Source organism: Orussus abietinus, unplaced genomic scaffold, assembly GCF_000612105.2.
Source record: "Orussus abietinus isolate OABI.00-Male unplaced genomic scaffold, Oabi_2.0 scaffold15, whole genome shotgun sequence".
Lineage (NCBI taxonomy): Eukaryota > Metazoa > Arthropoda > Insecta > Hymenoptera > Orussidae > Orussus > Orussus abietinus.
The window spans coordinates 1,729,244-1,753,458 of NW_019396010.1; the positions used below are offsets into that span (position 1 = coordinate 1,729,244).

The 24,215-nt window shown below is 47.1% G+C and overlaps 1 long non-coding RNA gene across 1 annotated transcript in view; it reads left to right on the forward strand.

Moving 5' to 3' along the window:
- LOC105696383 overlaps nucleotides 1-24,215 on the forward strand; it is a 193,913-nt gene that overhangs the window by 47,075 nt on the left and 122,623 nt on the right. The gene's annotated exons all lie outside the window — the stretch shown is intronic.

Here is a 24,215-nt window from a genome sequence, read left to right on the forward strand (position 1 = left end):
TCGAAGCAAATTGCTGTGCGTACGCGGCCGGGCGCGTTTGCATGCGTGCGGCTTACAAATGCCCGACGACCGCTGTCATTATGTAAGATTATGACATCCGTGACACAATCGCGCACCCGCGCGCACACGGTACGCCCTCTTTCCGTGACGCTCGTGCTTTTTCGCAACTTTAGGCTTTTCCACCGAGGTAATTGTAGCCAGTTCGCAACCGATGTCGCAATTAGTTTCCATGCTCATTTTCCTGGCCCGTTTCCATCTCTGTCGAGTTTTCCTCCTCCTTTATCGCCTAATCCAGGGGCCCTTGATATGTTCAAACTTACGGAGTACAATCGATTCTAAAGAAAATATCATCGCCGAACTCAGTACGGCTATAAAATGAAGAAAAACGCGTGCGGAAATGTATAAATATATAAAGCTGCAAAGAAAAACCCTAGGTCAAGGAGCCACTTATTTGTACCACGGGCATTTTTTACGTGAAAGTCTTGCATATAAAAGTTAATTGTCGCATTTTCCACGGGGTCTGATGTTCTTTCAGATACGTTTGGTAGGGTCGGTACCATTTAATTTCATACCATGAATTAATGTTCATTAAATGCACGATGTGAACACTTCTGGGCGATGAAATTGTTGACAATTCGTAGCTTTACCGCGGTAACCTGCACTCGCGTGGCTTTGGTTTACTTGTCGTACTGATTTAGCATGTATCGGTAATGTAAAGTTATTAGCGTCCAATTTCCCAGGTCCGCGTTTATGAATGGCGAGTGATGAGATTAAACATGGAATTACTGCCGAAGCTGCGTTGTTTGTTCATCGTCACGCTTGTAGTGGGAAGTAAAACATGATACACAATTTTCCAAATCATCGAAACGAGAAGTTGTACGTTTCACGGTACTAATAAATAAATACTAATACCAATGATCACTCTGTTTCGTGTAAAGGAGAGATATTTAAAATCAGTCCTTCATACCTATCCGGATAAAATGTTACTCGTCTTACCTATCTTGATAAAATTTTATTCGTCGTACTTATCTCGATAAAATGTTTTTCGTCGTCCGGAAAATTGCGCGAATTTTTATTTGCCGGCTTTTCTTGTTCATCGTCATGAATGTTGATTTCTTTTTTTTTTTTCTTTTTTTACGACGGGGAAACGTAATCGCTCTTGTAGGACGGATAATATAACGTGGAGGAGTTTTCCCTCGGAAACCGGAGAATAATTTTCCCCCAAGATCACCTGGTGATCCTCGATTAGCGCGATCTTCGAAATTGGCCGAGGTGCGCTGCTTACCGAGCCTCACCACGAGGTAACGATCACAATTACAATTACACTCGGGAATGGATCTTCCCGAAGGGTCGTACATGTGGCACCGAACCTTTCGTGCAGTCCGCAAATTTTTCCCCTCTGCGCCAGTCCTAATTATATTCAGACTTAATACATTTATAATGCCGCGTTATTTAACCTAACTAAGGTATGATTGCCGGCATTACCGCGGCTGTGGGTTTTGCCGTGATAACGACCGAGCAATCGAGAAATTCGCTCGGCGCATTCTGGAACGAGCTCGCCGGCGAAAGGACGGGAAAGCATTTCCTTTCGTCAGCGAGGCGCAAAAAGTACTCCGGGAATTACAATTAGAGAACTTTTTTTGCCCCGTCAACTTCTCTTAACCTCCATCATACTTATTCAAGCTAGTTACATATCGAGTCGTTCCATAATTTCGTGGATAAATTGCACCTCCCGCGATTTTCAGCGAATAGTCTTCGAGGATATTTTCATGCTTAATTGAAAATGATCCTGGCGAATAATCACGGGAAATTTCATGGGTGTCAGATCCTATAGTCTCCATGTTGATATTACAAATGTTGAAAGAAATTCGACGTGCCCAGTAGGACGAGAAAGCATTTCTTTTCGTCCCTGAAAATGATCCTGCCGAATAATCACGGGAAATTTCATGGGTGTCAGATCCTATAGTCTCCATGTCAATTTATATAAATATTAAAATAAATTCGGCGCGCCCATTTTGATGAAAAGTCATGATAACACTTTCCCCTCGTCTTAACTCCGATAATGAGTTGAATTTACTTTTATAAAAGGAGGAGAGTACTCTTCCATTTATATCTTTTGCAAGAGCGTGTACGTTAATTTCATCAATGCAAAGTACGAACTGGTCCCATTGGATCGGGTTGTTATCTCGTTGCAGAGCCTTTTGGCGAGGAATTTCATACGTAATCCTAATCTGCATCGCGGGATCTACATTTTCGGTGGCGTTTAACGAGGGGCTCGGCCAGGAGGGTCGGTGGATCCGTAGATGAACTCATCGGTAAGCTTCGGCTGAGGAATATGATTTTGTTTTCGTATTCCCGGGTCGGGCGAGGCGACATGCATGGCAAAGAGAAGAAGAGGAGTCGGACTACCGAGACAACCGGAAGCGACGAGGGGGAAGAGCGCACGCGTATCCGGTGATGATGCGGCTTTGAGGCGCACCCTTGTGTGGGAGGGAACACACTTGGCTTTTCGACCCGAGTGTTTTCGGGACCTGGAACGTCGACGATAACTCAGAAACCTCATCGTAAATCTGTTTCTAAGACTTCCAATCTCTATCGCAACAAGAACGATAAATGATATGCGACTGATAAGCCGTGAAAAAAATCCCCACACCTGAAAATAAAAAATAGGAGAGTGGGGAACACCGTTTAGGATATCGTAAGTGACGAGATATGTAACACTGATAACAATGTTACTTGAAAAAACTTGGAAACGTGGAAAGGTTTGTGTATTTTTGTATGTATGGTTGATGTAAATTATTTTTTTATAGTCGTGGTTTGGGTGATTGGGGAAATTGTGGTTATCAGAGGTCTGGTCCAATGGTCTATGATCCGGAGGGAGGCATCAGGGAAATTCTATTTCCGCTTTCTAAACTCACGTATCTGGAATGAGCTCCTCTGAAAGATGGCAACTGCTGATTGGCGTTCTGAAACCACGCATTTGTCGACTGTCAAAATAAAACGACTCGGGCATGCAGTCCATGCCGTGCAGTTACGCCGTTTTAGGTCAACAGGAAATACCGACGTTGTTTCATTTACAAGAGTCGGCATTTGCAATCTTGGAGCTGATGAGGGAACTTCGGCACTAAATGGGACGATCCTTCATGCCTCCACCTCACTTTCAGACACTACGAAACGAGATGTCCCCAATTTTCATTTTCCTTCCCGCTGTCAAAATGGGCACATGTTCAAAAATTAAAAAAAAAATACTATCTAAAGGTTGACCAGTGAGTAATAATTTTATAACGATATTAAACCTTAACGAAACCAGCTTTCACGCGAAAGCAGCGCCTAACCGCAAGGAGGAATTAACAGAAAATCATTTCATGGTCTTGGGAATGGAGTGAATATTTTTATTTTTTCCCTGGAAATATATGAAGTTTGTCATATATTTGCAGGGAAAATTATAATGGCGGGGTGTCGAAACGCGGCGGTATATTCGTTACTTCGCGGCCTAAATTCATCATGGAGTCGGGAGGAAACCCACGCATCGAGATCTCCGAGCTGGTCCAACAGCATCCGCCATTTATCTCGTGAGATGATCTGAAACCCAAGTAGCGGCTACCCGAGCTGACTACTGTGACCGGATCTTCCTTCCGAGCTGTGAAAACTCACTTTGTTAGTTGAAAACTCGGCTTGTTCGGGGACTTCTTCAAGATCTCCGGAGGCCGAGATTAAACCTCCTCTGCATGCCAAGTACGGAGACAATAAGCTGGCGCGTAATTGTTGCGCTTCCTGCGGTTTGCGAAAATGGTACAAAAGGCAAATCCTTGATATTTGTCGACTGGGATGTCACCTGCAGTTGAGGAAACGTAAAGTGCATCTCAAGAGCGGAAATAAAAATTCAAGGCGTGCCGTATAAAGATTCTAAGAGTTCAGAAGGAACGTTTAGCGATCGCTCGAGGTGGGTGAAAAATCCGTAGGATGGAAAAGGATCGATCGGTATCGGTGGTTTGGACTCTTCGAGGGTGATATCGACCCGTGAGAGAATTCCTTCGTGAAATCGAGATCCGGCTCCGGCGCGGAAGAGCCGCACGGAGGAAGGGCGGAGGACTTGCGTGCGGAAGGTGGCGGTGCAACCGGGCCGAGCAGAGAAGTGCACCGACAGTGATTTCAGTTATATAAGAGAGTGCAAGTAGTCTGTTGCAACTAGCCGATGCAGATATAAGCTTCGATCGCGTGCGAGACGGACCGATGTAACTCCTGGCAACAATACTGTACACCGGGCCTCCACCATCCCGGCGGAAGGTGCGTGTTGCAATCTCCCAGGACCCTCTTCGGGGAACCTGGGAAGCTGGGAGTCCCGAGAGGGCACTTCGGGTCCTGGAGGATCGATCCCAAAGAACGGCGTCCATGGAATTCGAAAACGGCAATTCCACGGAATACGTTTGGACCTATCCGGAGAAACTCCATTTCTGCGGAAGGCATCCAGATTGTGGAAGACGAGTCCATCCTTTGATATAGGAATTGGGGTTGTGGTCCATCGGTCCTTTATCAGCCTTAAGATGCTGATCCGTGCCGGAGCTCTTGGTAGCCTATCAATGCTCTTCGGGGAACCTGGGAAGAGTCCCAAGAGGGTACTTCGGGTCCTGGAGGTCCGATGCCAAAGAACGGCGTTCACGGAATTCCAAAACGGCAATTCCACGGAATACATTCGGACCTCTTTATCAGCCTTGAGACGCTGAACGGTGCCGGAGCTCTTGGTAGCCTATCAATGCTCTTCAGGGAACCTGGGAAGAGTCCCAACAGGACACTTCGGGTCCTGGAGGTCCGATCCCAAAGAACGGCGGAATTGGGGTTGTGGTCCATCGGTCCTTTATCAGCCTTGAGACGCTGATCCATGCCGGAGCTCTCGGTAGCCTATCAATGATCGAAGAGGGTAAAAACCCTTAGAGCAAATAAAGAACAGGCCAGTCCGCGATCCGAATCGATCCACATTTCCGAAGATTAGTATCCGGAGTCGGAGATCGCCGCGAGAGCGAAAAAGGAAGCTATCAACCTCGCCCGTTCCCTTTCCGAGGGTTTGCGATTTGCATCGCGCCGCGTGGAGGCAAATTCGAGAGCGTTTTGTGAAACCCCGGCACGATTCCCCGGCACGGATTCTCCCCGGGATACTCTCGGTGTTCCCGGGGAAATAAATCGTCCCTCGGCCGGCAGGCTCCCCCGAGTAATGCCCAGAGTTATTAGGAATCAGATAAGATGCGCGGCTCTCCTAACCTGAACGAAACTCTCGGTTCGCGCACCTGTCCCCTCTTGCGGACAAGATTTTCAGATTGCCTCCTCGTAAATATCGCGCTTTTCCCTTCCCCCCTTTCCCCCGGGACTCGTTAAAGCCCAGGAAACCCGGAAACGGGACGAATCCGCCATCGCTGCCGCGTTTTAACGAACTCCACCTGAAATCAGACACCCAATCAAGAGAAACTCCCGAATCGCGCACCTGTCCTTCCTAACTGACGTACGGGACAATTTACCGTCGGATAATCTCGAATCGCGGGGATAAATAGTACACGGGCGTTGGATAAATATCCCGGGCTCGGATGTCTGCTAACTAATTGGATGACATTTAAGGTTAAGTGAAACAACCCTTCAAATCAGTCGATTCGAGTACAAGACATTTTTTTAAGGGTATTGGACCAAACTGTCCGAAACTTTGACACATCACTCCTGATCATTTAAGAATTGTCCTGACACATTCGGAATTTGGATTTTTGGACAACATTTTTTAATTTAGCCCATGAGAAACGAAAGGGTCAGGACAATTTTCCGACAATTTAGAACACTCTGGTAATCGATAAACTCGCATTTGAACGGGATAAAGGGGAAAAAAGTGTTGTATGCGCTTCTATGCCAAAACGATGGGAATACGAGGTCTCGGAGGGAAGATTTAAATTGACCTGGAAATCACAGATGGCGCAGGGGGTCCCTCTGCAGTCAATTAGGGCCTCAGAAATCACGAATCCTGAGGATTTCTGGAGTTTTACTTCGATTTATTGATATTTAATGTACGAAAACGACGGGTGGAGTATGCCATTTGGTACAATACCCAATATAATTCGACCCAGGTGTCGATATAAAAACCAACGTCAGCAACGTAGAACGATTTCGACGCCTAGCGTCGATGTTTATGGCGCCGGCCTCTTCTATAAGTCGATATTGTGTCGGCAATGGTGGTCTTGTCTAACTTTCTTCCCTCGTGTTTGCCCGGCCTGCCGGGAAAATGGATATGGTGCGATAAATCAGCATTAATTGTACTTTCAATTGCATCCTCATAATTCCCCATCGGTCTCCCTGGTTTTCCCGGGAACAGGTATTGCGGTAATCGCGCGATATACCTTCCTCCTTCTTCCTGGGCGTTTATCTCCCTTTCGTCCCCGTCGTTCACCGTGATCGACGACCACTCGTAACTCTTATGGTTTGTCCGCGGATCTACCGATCTCCTGCAGGACTTCTCAGGGACTTCTAGCTCCCGAAATATCCTTCCGAGTAAATAAGGGGCCGAACGTGAGAGCTTTCTTTAATCGTCGATGCCTCCGGTTACGAGGCACTCCCTGCCTGATTTATCAACTCTCGGTGCGTTTGTCCACCGAGGATTTTGCGTCTCGAGAGAGGAACAATGCGTGGGTGTCCTCAGGACCTGGTGCCGTCGATGTACCGGAATGAACGGATCCTCGTGCCCTGAGAAAAAAGACTCATCGAACTGAAGAAGTATTTTCTTCATTCAAAGAATAATTTTCTTCATTCAAAGAATAATTTTCTTCATTCAAAGAATAATTATTTGACTGAGATACATCCTAATTGGATTATTCCTTAACTTAACAAAATCTCCCTTTGGCTCAAGGAATTTCTTTCCCAGGGGTAAGAAGGCTGGGTAGAGCGTTTTCTAGGGAATTTTCCAATTTTTCTAGGCACTCCGAGGATTCACCATATTCTTACACGTTGACTTGAAAACCTGAAAGAGCTTTCCACAACGTCACTCGCTCTTATTCCGTCAGAGTTTCCTTTTCCTCTCGTAAGTATTTATTAATTGGATTTCCGAAATCAATATCCAGGAGATTGAAGAGAAGAGCTTTAACTTTTATCCCGGAGTTTTACCTTATCACCTCGTGAGTCGTTCGTCTTCGGGTTCCTATCAGTGCGAGAGTGCCGCTCCAAGTCCCTCGATCGATCCATATCGATTAATCGAGGGGTACTTGGGGGGAGATTATGCATTTATTGGAAACGTTCCGTCTTTTGGCGTCGAAAGATACTTGGTTGTCATGTCGATCCCTCCTTTACAAGGATCGATCATCGCGATCGAGGGCTGCTCGTAATTCTCGACGCTCCCTCGGGACTCGGAGGACTGGCCCTTCCCGGCGGCTCCGGGAGCTCGAAGGAGCTCCCGAAATACCTTTCCGAGTATCCGGCCGAAGACGTGAGACCTTTTTGAAATCGCCACCACGACGCCGAGCTCGTTCCGGGGACATTAAAATGCCCCGGCGCTCGGTACATGACAATAAGTCTCTGCCTCCCTGTTCGCCAGGACGTGCTCTGGATACGGCCGGCACGCTCTTAAACCACTATCCGCTCCTACGGTCTTCCTACATCTTCCTTTGACGTATTTCCTTGGCTGCCAGCAAATATGGGAGGCGGGGATTGAAATGCACGAGATGCGCATCCTGTCTCCCGGCTTTCGGGGGAACGGGGAAATTCAAATGAGTCGCGAGAACGGAGGCGGGACTCGAAAGGACTCGGAAGGACCCTCTTCCTCTCGAGGGTCTTTGCGATTTACGCTTGTAAATTCTCGTTGATTTTTAACCTGGTATTTTTATATCATTGAATTGCGATTAAATGATTAAATGCACCTTTTTGGGGGACTCGGAAGGACCCTCTTCCTATCGAGTGTCTTGGCGATTTACGCTTGTAAATTCTCGTTGATTTTTAACCTAGTATTTTTATATCATTGAATTGCGATTAAATGCACCTTTTCGGGGGACTCGGAAGGAAGACCCTCTTCCTACCGAGTATCTTGACGATTTACGCTTCTAAATTGTCGTTGATTTTTAACCTAGTATTTTTATATCATCGAACTGCGAGGCATCGATTTTTCTCATGAATTAAATACGTTTCATTTGGGGATTCGAAAGGACTTGAGAGAATATCCTTCCGCTTTCGGCTCGCCGTTGATCTTCAATCCAATATCTTTAAATAATCCCCGGTTGTTAAATTTTCCTCATAAATTACATCAACTTTACCATAGGGAAGACTAACCTCTTGGGTCAGAAAATCGGTCTTACCTTTTCATTTTTCCTTCCACCTACTAAATTTTCTCTCGGACGTTGAAAAGCCCACTGACACATGAGTCTTCTTGCAATTGCCGTGACAATTGGCAGTTTAAAAATTTGTAGGGAAAATCAAGGAAAAAGTGTACTACCCTCACCAGGACTGGGAATGACCGAACTCCTCCGGTTCTTCGGCGTTTTTCCTGCGGATTTGTGGATCGGCGAGGAGGGCGAGAATCGACAGAGACCGGCGAGTCGGATCGCAGTTCGTAGCCTCTGCTCCATTTAGCGGGTTATTTCACCAACCGAGCTCGTATTATCCACAGAAATCGGTTCTAGTGAATGCGGGGTCAGAAGAGCGGACCGGCGCGAGGATCGCGTGCAGGACCGACTCATCCACACTCACATATTAAACATAAGTGGCACTTATCCGTACCTCCCGAGCCACGAGCACTTCTCGTCGTTGTTGCCCCCGTTGCCGTTGTATTCCTTCGTTGTATCTCGCCTTGTCTTCCACCTCCGCCGGCACCTCCACAATTTCGCTCCTCTTCTGGATTCGCGGCAGATAATAAGGACCGAGTGCCGTTTCCTTATTATTTCCCAATCCTCGAGTTCATTCTGACATTTTCCATTTTTCCGCATACGAATAGATACGCAAGACAAACGTCGCATAATTTGGAAGTTACGTATTTGATTGACGTTTGAAAGTCATACATGAAATTCGCATAAATCTCTAAATAAATTTTTAATAATGTGACATCGCGTTACAACTTCGGGAAATTGAATAGGAAAATTAATACACTTAGGTACTAAATATTTACCACGTATGTTTATAAAATATACAAATAAAATGTTACGGTTTGAAAGTCATACATGAAATTCTGAATTTCGCATAAATCTCTAAATAAATTTTTAACAATATGACATCGCGTTACAACTTCGGGAAATTGTATAGGAAAATGAATACACTTAGGTACTATATACCTACCACGTATGTTTATAAAATATAGAAATAAAATATGGAAATGGTGCAGCATGTCTGAAAGAAGCTTCCAAGTGTTATAAAGTGACAATATTTCATTAGACTGGGTGGTGGTCCATTGTCAATTTTAATCCCCCAGTCTGCAGAGTATAAAAAAAGGATATGTTAAAAAGAATCCCTGGTTTATCGTCCAGTACCTCCACTTACACAAGACCATAAGAATCATCGGAGGATCCAGGGTCTCCTCTGAGCAGCCTCTCCTGAGAGCAGAGGTGATGCTGGATCTCCTGGATCCTTGATCCGGAATCTGGAAGGGATCGGCTGGTTCATTTTCACCTGGGTTACCTTCGGCACACGATCACGCGCCATTAAATCGTCTGGAAAAATGGCAAAGCATAGAATATCCCTTTACACGGCACAAAAGCCCTCGACGTCCAGAGATCTCGGCGCGATCTCGGGGGGATCTTGGCGCCTCGTCTCCTCGGTGGATTCCGAGGGGACAGGGGCATGGAAAGCGCGCTAGATCTCGAGCAGCGATCGTTCGATCCGATGGATCTCTCGCCAAGGATCCGATCCTAAGCGGGGGTGAAACCGAACGCCGGACGCGGCGGCCATTATCAAATTATTCACTCGCACCGAGCGCCATCTATCTTCTCTCGGCGCGATCATAACGTGTTATTATTTGATCCTCACTTTGTTAGCGATCCGAGTCGTAACTACTCGCGATATCTACCTGCCGTAGATCCTGCCCGGTGATCTGGAGTACTTCTCACGATCGCATCCGACGCCCTCGAGGGCTCCAGGAGACCCGCGACTCTCTGCCCACGCATGACCCACGCACATGAGAATTTTTAATTAAAGATAGAGGATAGTTATTAAAAAAATGTTATTACAAAGGTTGTAGAAGAGGGATTTACCGACCTTCTGGAATTTTTCCCAGCGGAGGAGGATGCGGCGGAAAGGGGTGAGAGGGATCGAGAACGCGAGAGAACTCGATCGCTATTTGAACTTTTCCGTCCCTCTCGAAGCCGCTCAGAACACGAAGAGGCCCGTAATCGTTCACTCGGGCTCGATCTTATCGAGCGATCGATCGATGGGGTGGCCGATAACGCGATCCTCGATCCTGGGCCAGGACTCTTCGTGCCAATGCGATGCGAGATCGTTTTGTAACCGAGGATCGCGGGGGATCGAGCCATCGATTTCCGCCTAAGCGTCACCAATACCGATCTTTCTCCTCGGTTTACACTCTCTCTTCCCCTTTGCCTTTGTCTCGGCTCTTTCGCCGATCGCGACGAAGACGTTACGGTCGTGTCTATTGTCGCCGAAGTTGGCACGGCCGTTTAGAAATCCAGTTTGAGTTCCGCAAATGGAAAGAGCCCATGGATCACCCCATTAGCCTGACACCATCCGATAAAAGTAATTACAAAAAAATCCCGTAGCCTTGGAAAATTAATACAGCCGTATGAAATATTTAGAGACGCATCGAGTGTTACTTGAAAAAAAAAAAAAGAACCCTGAATTGTATTTAATTTCTACAACGTAGTCGTAAATTTAGTACACAAGTGTACCGATGTCCCTACAAAGTGTCAGGAAATCCTGATTATCTCTAAATAAAATGATAAATTTATTTACGGATCTTTAATAAATGTACACTAATTCAGGGTTAAGACGTCGGATATGTATAATTTTACTGCAGTTCCATGTACCGATGAATTTTATCATCGTTTTTCCTCGGGGCAACCTTATCGGACCACAACAGCCGGACACCCCTTCAGGCGCCTAAGAAATGTTTTGTTTCTTTAATTCCGTGAAATTGAATTACCCCTATAATTATTTTATATTATCCTTGGGTGCAAGGTAATTAACCTTCCGCCGGCACCCGGAAGAGGCGCCTCCTCGACACCCGGGACCCCCTGCGAAGTGCGTTCCCGTCGAGGCTCCGTCACGATCGACGGCTATCGGGTCCGACCAATCGGAGGCTTTCCACGTGCTGATCGACGCCTAGATTTTTCCCCAGGTCTTGCCTCGCAATTCCCGGTTTACCATTAAAGGCCGAGCCGCGATTACCCGTATTTATATTGCGGCGCGGGCTCTAATTGCCTCCGGTAATTCTCATAATCGTAAATACGCGCGTCAAAAGGTGTTGAAACCCCTTCGGCGTGGCTCTAGGAGCTCCCTCGGTCGGTAAATAAATCACGGCCCCCGGGAGAGAGATACGTAATCTAATTCCGAGGTATCGGTAGCGAGAGAGGATCGCGAGGATCGAGAGGATCGAGAGGATCGAGAGGATCGAGAGGATCGAGAGGATCGAGAGGATCGAGAGGATCGAGGGAGGCGCTTGGACTGGAGCCGCGGCAAAAGTCACGGACGCGGACGAGAAGGGCCTCCTTGCGATCCTTGCGATCCTTGCGATCCTTCCTCGCCGATCGGTGTAACGAGACGTCCCCTTGACATTCTCCTTTTCGATCCAACGGACGATCGGACGGTAATTCGAAGGAAATCGGCGCCACGTTCCTCCCGCAATTCGCCTGATAATTCGCCTTCATCATCACGTATCGCCCCCGCCGTCGCGATATACTTTCATTTCCTTTTCAATATACATTGTATAATGATTCATCGTATAAAAGGTCGTGGGAGAGGGGAATGTGCGCACCGACACGTACGTGTGGGTTACTCTGTCTCTCGGCCACGTGAGGTACCGATAACGACCGAACAGCTGACAATGGGTGCACTCAGAGGAGAAAAGCGGTCACCGATGAGTTGGAACATGTTGCGATTTTCTGCTGAAAATGCCGATCAGAATGGTCTGATCAGTAAGCATGTAGAGTGAACGTACTCATTCAGCAGACGAGCGCTAACCGATCGCTCAACAGTTGTCTCCTCTGAATGCACCCAACGACTCGATCCTCGGAATCGATCCTCCATTCTTGCTCAAATGGGTTCGAATGACTCTTAACCATGGATTTGATGCTTTCTAAACGTTTCTACGTATAAACACTATTAATCCCCGCGTTAATAAACGCTATAAAGACCTGGGCAGTGGCCCAAGGTGCGGATCTCGTATCACCGCGCGGCATCGATGATGGCGCCGAGAAGAACCGGACGTCCGGATCCTCCATTCTTGCTCAAATGGGTTCGAATGACTCTTAACCATGGATTTGATGCTTCTTAAATGTTTCTACGTTTAAACACTATTAATCCCCACGTTAATAAACGCTATAAAGACCTGGGCAATGCCCCAAGGTGCGGATCTCGTATCACCGCGCGGCATCGATGATGGCGCCGAGAAGAACCGGACGTCCGGTCGGTTCCTCAGGGCGAGATATCCCACAGGTCGAGATCGAGAGATCGAAATCCGAGATCCTCCGGGAATTAGATATGCAATAGGAAAGGACCGTCCCCCACACCCGTGTGTTCGGCAGCGGGCCGTGCGTTTAACGCTCGTAACTCGTAACGAGCCGGCCTTCTTGAGATTCGCGTCCCGTCTCTGAAACGGTGGCTCGAACGACGAGTGTCCGGTCGTTTGTCGAATTTAATCACGTAGAGGTTTAACGCATTACATCGAGAAGGGAGCGCGTGCTGTGTGTAGAACGGCCCGTGGGTGCAGAAGGGTGTGCAGGCGGGTGGGTGCGTGTGGGTGCGGACGGCGCTGTGGGGTGCGTGCGTCTCCACTCTTCTCCACTCTCCTCCACTCTTGCCAGCTCCCGGTGTTCGTTGACATTCATAGGGGGAAAACGAGCGACTAGGCGTCGATAGGTTGGCGCCACTATCATGGCGAGGGCACGCGAGCTGCCATTAAAGATGTCTGCGCAGACCGGATGCCCCGAGAATTTATGCGCCAAGGGACTTATCTCGTCAGCCCCGACACTTATCTCCTATGTTCTATTTATTCCTAACATTTACAAGCTCCTATGTTATATTTATTCTCAACATTTACATGTACAACTGTCCGAAGTAAAGAAAGCTTATCGACAACGGGTATAAGGGTGGCAGATGCATTGTCGATGACACCTGTTGGTCTCCTCCGTAAAAATGACAATTAGGACCAGGTTCATCCGCGTTGATGTCTGTCCTTAATATTTATTCGTTATGTTAAATCCTTCGGATGTAAAAATTATAATAAATATCATTATATCCGACGTAAAAATTAGAATAAAAATTATAAAAAATGACAGGGCCGAGGTTCATCCGCGTTGATGTCTGTCCTTAATATTTATTCGTTATGTTAAATCCTGCCGAAGTAAAAATTATAATAAATGTTCGGTAATTTATACAGAGGGTACGCGAAGTCGCAATTAATGACACCTGTCGTTGGTGTTCGTATAGACTGACAGGTGAGGACGAGGTTCCTAGGTATCGCGTTGTCAGGTAGGCGCCAACAGACACGCAGTTGTAGGTAAAAATGATTGCGCAAATTGAACACCGCGGATTTATGTAGAGCTGCAAGTACAGTACCATGCTGCTAGCGTTTGTAGAGATTGACAGGTGGAGAAATGTCTAGGCGTCGCGTTGACAAGCTGACGGCATTGTTGGAGCAAGTACAGGTACTCGAACTGTCATTAAAGACGTCTCGTACTAAGTGGACGTGGAGCTAAGTATCTCTTAACTAAACTTGAGCAGGATAACGACGTATGTAATGTTCATTCTTAATCTAGAAACATTTTTAATCTTAAATACGTAGTAATGAAATATTTCATAAGGAATACTCTGGGAGAGTTTAAACGATAAGAGGGATTTCAGACGCAGAGACCATGTCACAGATATGACTTATTCTACTTGTTGGTTAATCCACTTGTATGCATAGTTCTTCCTCTCGAAGCCAAATTATAATTACGTGTCGAAAAAGGAGCACGACCGAAATCGGTCCACTCTGCCCACCGGCCTTGGCGTATCGAGGACCAAAAAGAGCCTCCTTCAAGGGGAACGATTACTTATATATCGATAAGCTGTAATTAAAGTATGTAATTAAAAGAGTCCCGAACCTCTTTCCACGTCGTCGTTCCATCGGCGAACCTCGCGGCGCCATTTTGCTTCGTAGCGAAGGCAATCAAGGATAAATACCGTCCTTCCATTTAGCTTCTTTCAATTTATAAGGGGAGATAAACGAAAGGAGTAATGCCCGTAACCTCGGTATCCTTCAATTGACTAAACATTAAAAGAAATTACGAGAAAATCTCGTAATTCCAAGTAACTCTCGCAAGTATATATCTTTTGATTACCTGAAAAATATATTTGTACCCTTAAGTTGTCCAGCTAATTATCAATAAAATGGATAAAATATTAACGTAATATCCGCCGATAGAACAGCTTTGAGAGGGAGAGATGTCGCATGTACGTAGAAAAATCCCTGGTTATTCACTTGAATTGATCACTTGAAATATCTTTTGATTACCTGAAACATGTATTTGTACCCTTAAGTTGTCCAGCTAATTATCAATAAAATGGATAAAATATTAACGTAATATCCGCCGATAGAACAGCTTTGAGAGGGAGAGATGTCGCATGTACGTAGAAAAATCCCTGGTAATTCTTTTTAATTTTTCGGAGTTGAGTGTCCTCCAGGAGTTCGGCGCTCGTGGAGGAAGCCACCCCTCCGATGATCGCGAGAAATCAATTGATATGTGTCACGCAGCGTTGGTAAGCTTCCATGAAGACGCACCGGATGTGAGAGGGGTTCGTGGGCGACGGGCATTGTCTCGGGGCGCCTATGTGTCTCTTTTATCCGACCGACATGTCGAATGCTGGATGCATTTCAATTTATGCCCCATCTCAGAATTCACCTTCCATAATCCCGCCTTCTCTCTGTCGGGTCTTCACCCTCCCATCTGCGTCTCTCCCAGGAAGGCGTCCCGACGAGTAATGGCGGCGAGGTTCCTCTAAGAAATCCCCTCTATTGTCTCACCAGGAGTTTTCCTTGGACGCCCTCCTGGTATTTCCACCCCCGAGGAGGAAAATCCTCGAAGCCGCCAACCCTTTCCTCCCTGGGAATGTCCCCTGCGCCTGCGCCGCATCGAATCCCATTTCATTACCCGTGACAACAATGGGCTAATCGCTGAATTAATTAATAACCCGCTTATGCGGGGAATTGATTGAAGTTGTACAGAGGTGATCGGCGGATCGATCATCCGATCAAGGGTAATCAATCAAGGAGGCACCCTATCTCACTTGCTATTGCGATAAAGGGGAAAGACGGCATGAAAGGACTCGTAACTACGACTCCCGAAGGAAGTTGAACAATCGGGTAATTAATCACTGGGATTATTGTGTCTTCGGAGGGCAAGGGAACGTGCCAGGTCCTCTTTGTGCAGCTGCTCATATCCGAGGTAACGATTCCTTGGACCCTAGTCTCTACTCAGTCTACATCTCCCCCGATAGTACTGATAATAATGGAACGGGTAATTGTCACCTGCGTGGAAAAACATCGGCACTTAAACCAGGCACTAAATTACAATGCAGGACTAGACTAATTACACGGTACACAAGGCGAGCCAGGACGTGGGTGGTGGTCACCATGAGTCCCTGAAGCGACCGAGGGAAGGATTTAATCACTCCTCGACATTCCGCACATAAGGAGGATAAAGGAAAATATTTATTCAGCAACAAGGTTTATTATAGCTAACAATTTTAAATTAAATGAAAAAGGCAACACAGAGATGCCCTCTCTCGAAAAATTCGTTCATCACTGTTCTCTACCGGATTTGAGTAAAAAATATTTACCTGTACAAATGTCATGGATGCATTTTTATTTAATTCAGAAAATTATATCTCTCATTTCTCGTCATGAGAAAGCTTTTCCAGGTGGATAGATTAAAAAAATATAATGTTCTTGTGGATGAAACTGCCCCTTGACATGCCTTAGTTTGGATGGTGGTTTCACCCCCTTAAAGTGTCTAATGGCAGATAAAAAAAAATACGTGTCGCTTAGTTTTTAGTCTACTGTAACATATTATAAAAGAAATGAAATCGGAGAGATCGACCTGGGTACCTTCCTTGTCAGTTAAGCCATCAACGGGCAGATGGACATTAAGTCCTCCGAATCTTGGCCCGTAGGGTGGCAGGTTCACGTCGTTAATTTTTTCCTCCCGCGATCTCGCAGCTCGCAAAATAATGGGGTGTCACGTCCCGGCCCGGTGATGCGTGTACTCTCGCGTGGGAGGGTATTTCGCGGAGGGACCAGGAAGTGGGTGGCGTCGGGTGCCATAAGTCAAGGTGGTAACCGCGAGGTGTTTCTGCGGTTCGCATGCTGCGGCGTGATGGAGACGTTAACGTTGGGATTTCAAGAACCGACGGGAGGTAGGAATACGCGTGTGCGCGTGCGTGCTCGCGGTGGTAACGGGCGGTGCGTGCGTCGAGTACGCGAGTAAGCGAGTACGCGTACGCTCGTTAACGGCGCGGATTCCATCCGACGACCCGATTCGAGGTTCGAGTTCGCGCCCTCCAGTCCGAAGTAACTCCGCTGGAAGTATTACCCACCATGAGAATCCTCTGCCCGGCCCCCCTAGGTTCAAGAGGTCTTACGATGAAGTCTTACGGCGGCTCGCAGGAGGTTCTGTTATTGCTCGGTTTACCATAAACTATCGCCTGCGCGTTAAAATCTGATTACCCGTTTGACCTAATCGCTGATTCATGGGTACTTCCTCTTACGGGGGTTGTTTTACAATTCTTGGATCGCTCTGGGATTACCTGAGATCTCTATGTACCCCGACTTGCTCTTAAAGAATCTGATTACTTGGCTGGTGTAATCCCCGACTCAGGGGTACGTACTGTTATGGGGGACGTATCGAAATCGTTACATCGGCAATTCCTCCAATATAATCGATTCACGAGTAGGTACACTGGGAGACATCAATGCCCTCTCATCCTGCACAGGCGATGCCGTATCTGCAGGGGAGGCATTCATGTCCGTCATTGCACTTATTAGTCTTGCTCCGAGTTCATCCGAACATCTGACTCGAAATGAAACGCACGATTTCCTGAATTAGGTATCGAAGCAGACAAGTCGTACACTGGGAGACATCAATGCCCTCCCATCCTGCACAGGCGATGTCGTATCTCCAGGGGAAGCATTCATGTCCGCCATTGTACTTAGGGTAACCAGCTGAAAAGGCCATGAAACGCGAACGTGCAGAGACCTCCGCAAAGGGGCCGCAGCGTTTCACCCGCGGAGAGGGAGGACCAGCGGTCAAACCGCGCGAACACACACGACGTTTTATTATCCGGGAAACCGCAATTACGGTGCACGGCATAATATTTGGACCGTTATCGCGATACCGAGCTTGTAGAACAACGGTAGATTAAACACACTCGTACGTAGATGCACGCTAGTCCTTATCACGCGGACCCACCGTGCGACCATCCTCGGTATTGCTTTGCGTGAACAACAAAAGGGCTATAATTTCGAGACTAGAACTATATTCCAGGCGTAATGGCGTGTCAGTTTACCATAATTTACGAGGGAAGTTCGAGTTGGCCAGTGAGCGGATTTTTCTGCGGCTTCGAGTGCTCCTGGCTAGAATTATGCGTAGAGTAGCGTAATCAGTTAAATGGCCGAGCCTTGCGGTGGTTACGTTAGAGGCGAAAAGGTAAAACCGAGTCTGAACTTCGTTTCGCTCTTCATGGTTATGAAGGAATGGCCTTGTACGCGTGTAAATGGCACACGCACGTTAATTATGGATTTGGTGATTTCGCCACTTATTAAATGGCCACGTGTCGGCAACACGATTCTTTATTTACCGTGTACCTTTCTTTTCTTCACCGATTGTTCTCAGCCTTTTTCCACTCCATGAAAAACGGAAACTTCCCCATTGAAGAGATTATCATTAAAAATGTTGTATTAAAAATTCATACTTGCAGAATATTTCATTAAACGAGGAAGGGAAAATGAATTCTTGCAATTTATGTAATGAGTCTTTAGAGTGTGGTCTGGCTAAGTGAAGCGAGATAGGGAAAGCAGATCCCTTAGATTTGCGCAATAACTGCCGACAGGTTTTCCACTATTATTTAATATCTAATAAAATGTATAATCTGACGGAAAAGTTTAATTCGCCCCCGGGACGAGTATTCATGAGAGTACTTGAACTTACTCCCACGATATCGCCCTAGGGAACCCTTTCGCCGCCTTCTTTGCGATATGCAACGCAGTGGGCGTCACGGTAATTAATTTTTGCTCGATAATTAAGACATCCAAGAAAGCAGGGAGATGCACCTCGGGCAAGGTAATTTTTCACCTAAATATCAGGTGCGTTATTCCCCGCAGGAGGATCAGCATCCCGAGGACGGGACATTTCCCAAAGGATATCCCATCAGCTCGATAAAAAAACCTCCCTCCCCCTTCTGATGACTTTCTAAGACGACAGGCGCAATTCCGACGATTACGATAAATCCCGGAATTCTTTTCGTGAGTCTGCACGAAGTCGTTGCGCAACTTCTGCAAAGACCCGCAAATCGGGAGAGCAGAGAAGAATACGTCGCCGAGTGACTTTTGCCACTAATATGACAAGGAACATCCTCGTTAACGTAAACGGTACGATTAGTTGTTAAACGATGTCTCATAAGAGATAGGAAAAATCGGGAGAACAAAAGATGGACTCATAGAGTAAGTCAGATGAGATCTTTCGGCGTCGTCGAATCCGACTCGGAGTTTCGAGCACGAGGTACTATAAGGAGATAAATATGAAAATGAAAAACATTTCCCGTAATTAACGTCGAGAGGAGTTCCCTTATTTTCCGGAAGTAGCGTAGCATCGTTTTAAATCATTTCCATAATCACTTTACATTGGAAAATCTGAGATGCTGGGTCCAGACTCTGGGATCACTTTCTGCGGAACCGGCCATTGGCGTTAGGTTTTCCTCTGGGGATTTCATGGTTTCGAGGCTGAGATTCTCTTTGCAGTCCCAGCCAGATCCATCGGAGGGAACTCTGCGGATAGGCAGGGGAAAAGAAAGTCGATTCGAATAGATGAGACGTAACCTGGTGAAAGATGGCGGCGAGGTAGGTGGGAGAAGGCCAGTCCTGGAGGAGGCAGTCGACCATCTGGCCCACGAAGGTTTCGTGGCCTCGCGCAGATTATTAATTGTTTCATCTCTGCCTTATCCGCGCCTCCTTCTGCACGACTAAGCAAATACGGGAGGCGTAACCCTCGGTGATGTACGAGCTTAAAAGCCCTCACGATCCCAGGCCTCTTCGCAGAGAGGGTTATCGTCTGACTTATAATTTAAGGTGGGAGCACGCGGATACGAGTCCGCCCCGACGTTTTCCGGTTCAGGAAACGTAATTGCTTACCGGCCCGATCCTCGGATAACGTCGTCGAATCGGCACCAGACACCCCTCATCTCGAGGAGTCATCTCCGAGAGCCTCGGACCTCACGATATTTCCTGCCACGATTCAGGGGATGCAATCGTTCCGCTCGGCCCGGAGGATCTCGGCCATTTCGGAGCAAGGATCCCCAGGATATTTAGAAAGGATATCGTCCCACTTTCCGTTCCACCGAGGCAATGAAAAGGTCCCAGTTCCTTAAATCTCGTCCTACTCGAAATTTCGATTTTTCTCTACAATTAAGGTGATAAGAAAGGGTGATTATATATATACATAACACTTTCATATCACCTCAAGGACTAGATGCAATTTTCTCCTTCGGATTTTCTTTGAAATGTGAGACGTAAGAGGATTCGACGACCCGGGGTCTCCGTCATCGACGAGTCCGTGATCTCGCCGACGTCATCTGGAACTCCGCGATGACGCGGAGGTTATCTTCGATCACTGATCGAACCTCGATTTTCCTGATAAGAGCCCCGGAGCGATTCCACGTCTCGCTAGGATTAATGGATCTCGCATCCGGTATTTTTTCCCGAATCTCAATGTGAAAATGAGGTTCGAAGATGAGGGAATTAACGGAATCGTGAGGTTTTACCGGACCTCGACGGGCATTTTTAAAGGGACCGGTTAAGCGACATCGGGGCCGGCCATGGGAAGATATTTGCATGCCGCGCGAGAGAGGCTCCGATGACGCAAGGCTTGATTAAGATCATTACGGGTGATACGGAGATCGTCATCCATCGATCGGAGGATCGATCGGTTCCGCCCACAGCGATTTACCCAAGGAAACCACGCGCCCGGATAAGATCGGCGATTTTTCATAACACGTGGGTACCGGGCCCGGTCGGCAGACGATCCCGACGCTCGGCAATCTCCAGCAATCGTCGCCTCGATCGGCAAAAGAGGTCCAGTGCTTCGATCCGTGGCCCGGAGGGATTTCTCCCTTCCAGCCTGTAGAAATAGCCAGGACTCGCGATTAAACCCCCACGTGGGGGTAAAAATAAGAGAGGGGACGTAATTATTAAATCGTAGTAAGTCGCCTACGGGGAGATGATCGGAATCCATGATGGGACATCCCTGCAGTCTGCACCTCAATTCCTAACTCCGATTTTAGGACCCTAAAGTAATTTGACGCAACGTACAATGGCGGACATGATCGCTTCCTCTGCAGATACGGCATCGCCTGTGCAGGATGGGAGGGCATTGATGTCTCCCAGTGTACAATGGCGGACATAAATGCCTCCCCTGCAGATACGGCATCGCCTGTGCAGGATGGGAGGGCATTGATGTCTCCCAGTGTACCAGTAGGGTAGAGTACTGCCGATAAATGCGTTCCGTCGATCCGCGTAGTGCATACATTCCCGGTACATCGCCCCGGGTTTACGGTGTACTAATTTGCCCTAGATTAATTACACTTTTGTCATTGTCCCACCGAGCGAGCGACAAGTGCAACATGGCGGCGGCTGAACGATCGACGCGAATATCGTTAATGATCGTGGATTTTATTTAGTTTCTTCACCCATTTGCATCGTAAGGAAGCATGAAAAAAGGGTCCTTATCACCGAAATTTCAAGCTGAATGATAGTGACCAGGAAAACTATATGTATATGTACGCTAATGATGCAAATGGGTTAAGAAATAGATGCGAACGTCCAGTCGGAAACGTTTGTGATAATGAAATCAGTGACTTGACGCGAAATTTCAATGTATCCAGTTCTTTAATTTCTGACAAATTTAATGGTTAAAGGATTGATTGTTTGACTTCGGTAATACTGCTATCAAAGTACATGAAAACACTATCGGCATCGAGACTATGTTGCTATATCCTCATCATTAGGGTTAAGAAGGGAAGTAAAGCTAAAGATGTCATGAAATAGCGACACGTCGGGTACTTCACCAACTCCAGGACCTCAATCTTGCTCTTGCACTTTGAGAGCGACATGTCGGGTACTTTACCAACTCCAGGACCTCAAGCTCGGTCTTGCTCTTGCACTTCGTTCGCACGGATAGTTCTCGTCCCAATAAAACTGCCGCAAGTTTTGACCAGTCGAAACATCCGATTCGTCGCGTCTCCAGTCTCAAAATGGTCTCGGAGAATTGTCGGGATTGTTCCCGATTGCGGCTCGACTCCCGAGGGGTTTCGTGGGGACGCCTAGCTGGGAAGAACCGCGAGTAATTTCACCGGTGGAAACGGGGTTTAAGGAGACCCACGGTGTGGGAGTCTCGGGGTTTGGGTTCAAAGGTTCGCGATTATAACATTCCGGGCATGCCGTTTCGTGTGCATCAATTCGGTACGCCAGTTCCCTCTTTGTCGGGCTCTCGGGCTGCGGTACCAACCTTAGGCCGGCGTTCGCCGACTCGCCTCCTCCACCGATGCACACACTCTTCCTCCTGGATCCGCTGCACGAGCTGTTCTAGAAACGCAATCCGCCGCTTCGAGCGTGCTCGCATACCATCGCCCAGAGAAATCTCTCAATTTTACCCCCGGAGCCCTGGAAGCTGCGGAGGAATCCGAGGCCGGCCGAATTTTGCCCAATCTCGTTTAAGCCCAAGAACCGCTTATGGAACTTTCCTCCAATCTGGCCCTATTTCATCCTTGCAAATTTCTCCACCTGGACATGGGGCCCCAAGGAAGGTCCTGACTCCCATGATATTTCATATTAAAATTCCAAAGTCCGGCAATAATTCTAGAAAATGAAATTTCAATATGACGTACAGATGATGATGGTCTACAGTTTCATTAACCTTCATCGAGTCTACGAAATTCAACAAACACAATGGTTTTATTCATAGAAAATCCTTGTAAATTAGAATTGAATAGGAAATCCCGATTTTGGATCCTATGTATAATGGCGGACATGAATGCCTCCCCTGCAGATGCGACATCGCCTATGCAGGACGGGAGGGCATTGATGTCTCCCAGTGTACCACGATGGAGAGTGGCACCCACAAGCGACAGTTTCGCACCCCTGGTCATGTCATAGATGAATACTTCCCCCTGAGGAAAAAAGAAAGAAAGAATTCAATTGTATCGCACTATTATCTCGGAACACACGTCAGGACATGGACAAGTATCTACGACAGCTCATACAGAGAGCATTTTACTGGGGAACGGAGTTACACTTATCACTCGGTGGGAAAACCTGCGAGGTCGGCCGGCTCGAGAAAGGCTCGATAATATCGAAACGAATGTTCACTTCCGACTCGGCCGAACGTATCGGGATAAATGTAAATCGAGGAGATTTGTTGCCGCGTTGACACTTTGCTCGAGCGTTGTAACGCAACAATTGCGGTAGCACCAGCCGCTTTGTGTGGGACGTCCTTACAATGGTATGACGCCACCAGACGGTCCAGAGACTGTAAACTGGATCAGCGAGAGATTTACAGTAACTGGGGTTTTTGTAAACGACTTTATCGACCCATTGTCTGGCGGAGATTCCTCCTGGATTTCGATTTAGGACCCCAGAGGGAATTCCATTTCGGGAACCGTCTCGTGGAGGCTCCTGTGGTCCAGGTTTCGATCATGGGAAGAAAGGCGTAGAACGTGTACCGGAGTACGTTTGCTCGTTTAAGGGGCAATTTTAGTATTGTTACCTAAGCCGCAGGTTAAGTGAACGAAACTTAACATTTACGTGTAGCCTTTAGTAATGATCGGTCTCGGGGAACACGCGAAAGCGGAGTTCACTGAGACTTCGTTCCGATTGCAGCCGCTGCGCCGTAGACAATGCTTAAATATCCTTGTACCTCAAGGAAACTGGGAAATTCGTTTCCCTGATTTGCCATTTCGTTGATAAGAAATTTCCTTTAATAGGATTTAAAGTCCTGGGAATCCTCGAGGTTTCAATGCTGATGATCTTAGTATGCCATTTTAATATGTGCATTAAAAATGAGCTGACAGATACACGTGTCACTTCGTTGACCGTCATTCAGCCTATTTCGGCAAACCTGACGGAATTCGTTAGGCGGAGAAATTTGAAGAGAAAGTTAGATTTCTCAACCGGTTGCTAACAGGATTTTGACTTTTTATTGCCTTTTTCGCTCCTCCTCTCAGCACGACACTTCCATTTTGGAGGTAATTAGAGAAAAGTTCCAGCTAAATTCTAGCCAGCCGTTTTGAAGGAAACCAGCCTCCGCAACGAATAAGTACGATTTTAATTTTTCCTTACTCCACCCCGAGAAAAAAATGCTATTAAACGTTACAACGCGACTTGGGAAATGCCGATAATTCCTGAAAACGATGATATTCAATCGCGGTTGGTAAAGTTACGATTCCTAACGTTAACCTTTCTTTTTTTTCATAGACGTACAAAATATGCCATGTAGGGATTGGCGCCTGTTTAACAGTTGCATTTTCTCGGTGCACCGTAATTCTGGTACTGAGGCGGAATTGCGAAAAACCGGGGAAAATTTCCGCAGCTTGGGTTTGAGAGTAAGGTACCCATTTCGCGGGATATCCCAGCTGATCGTTTGTTATTCCCATGTAAAAGCCACCTCGTTTCCACATTTCCGTGGGAAATGTCCCGGATTAGCTCCGCCAAAAACCGCGGCGTCTCGGCCGCAGTCTCCCGACGCGTTCCCGGCGGGTTCCTCCTGGCTGACGGGCGCATAAATAACGCGGAA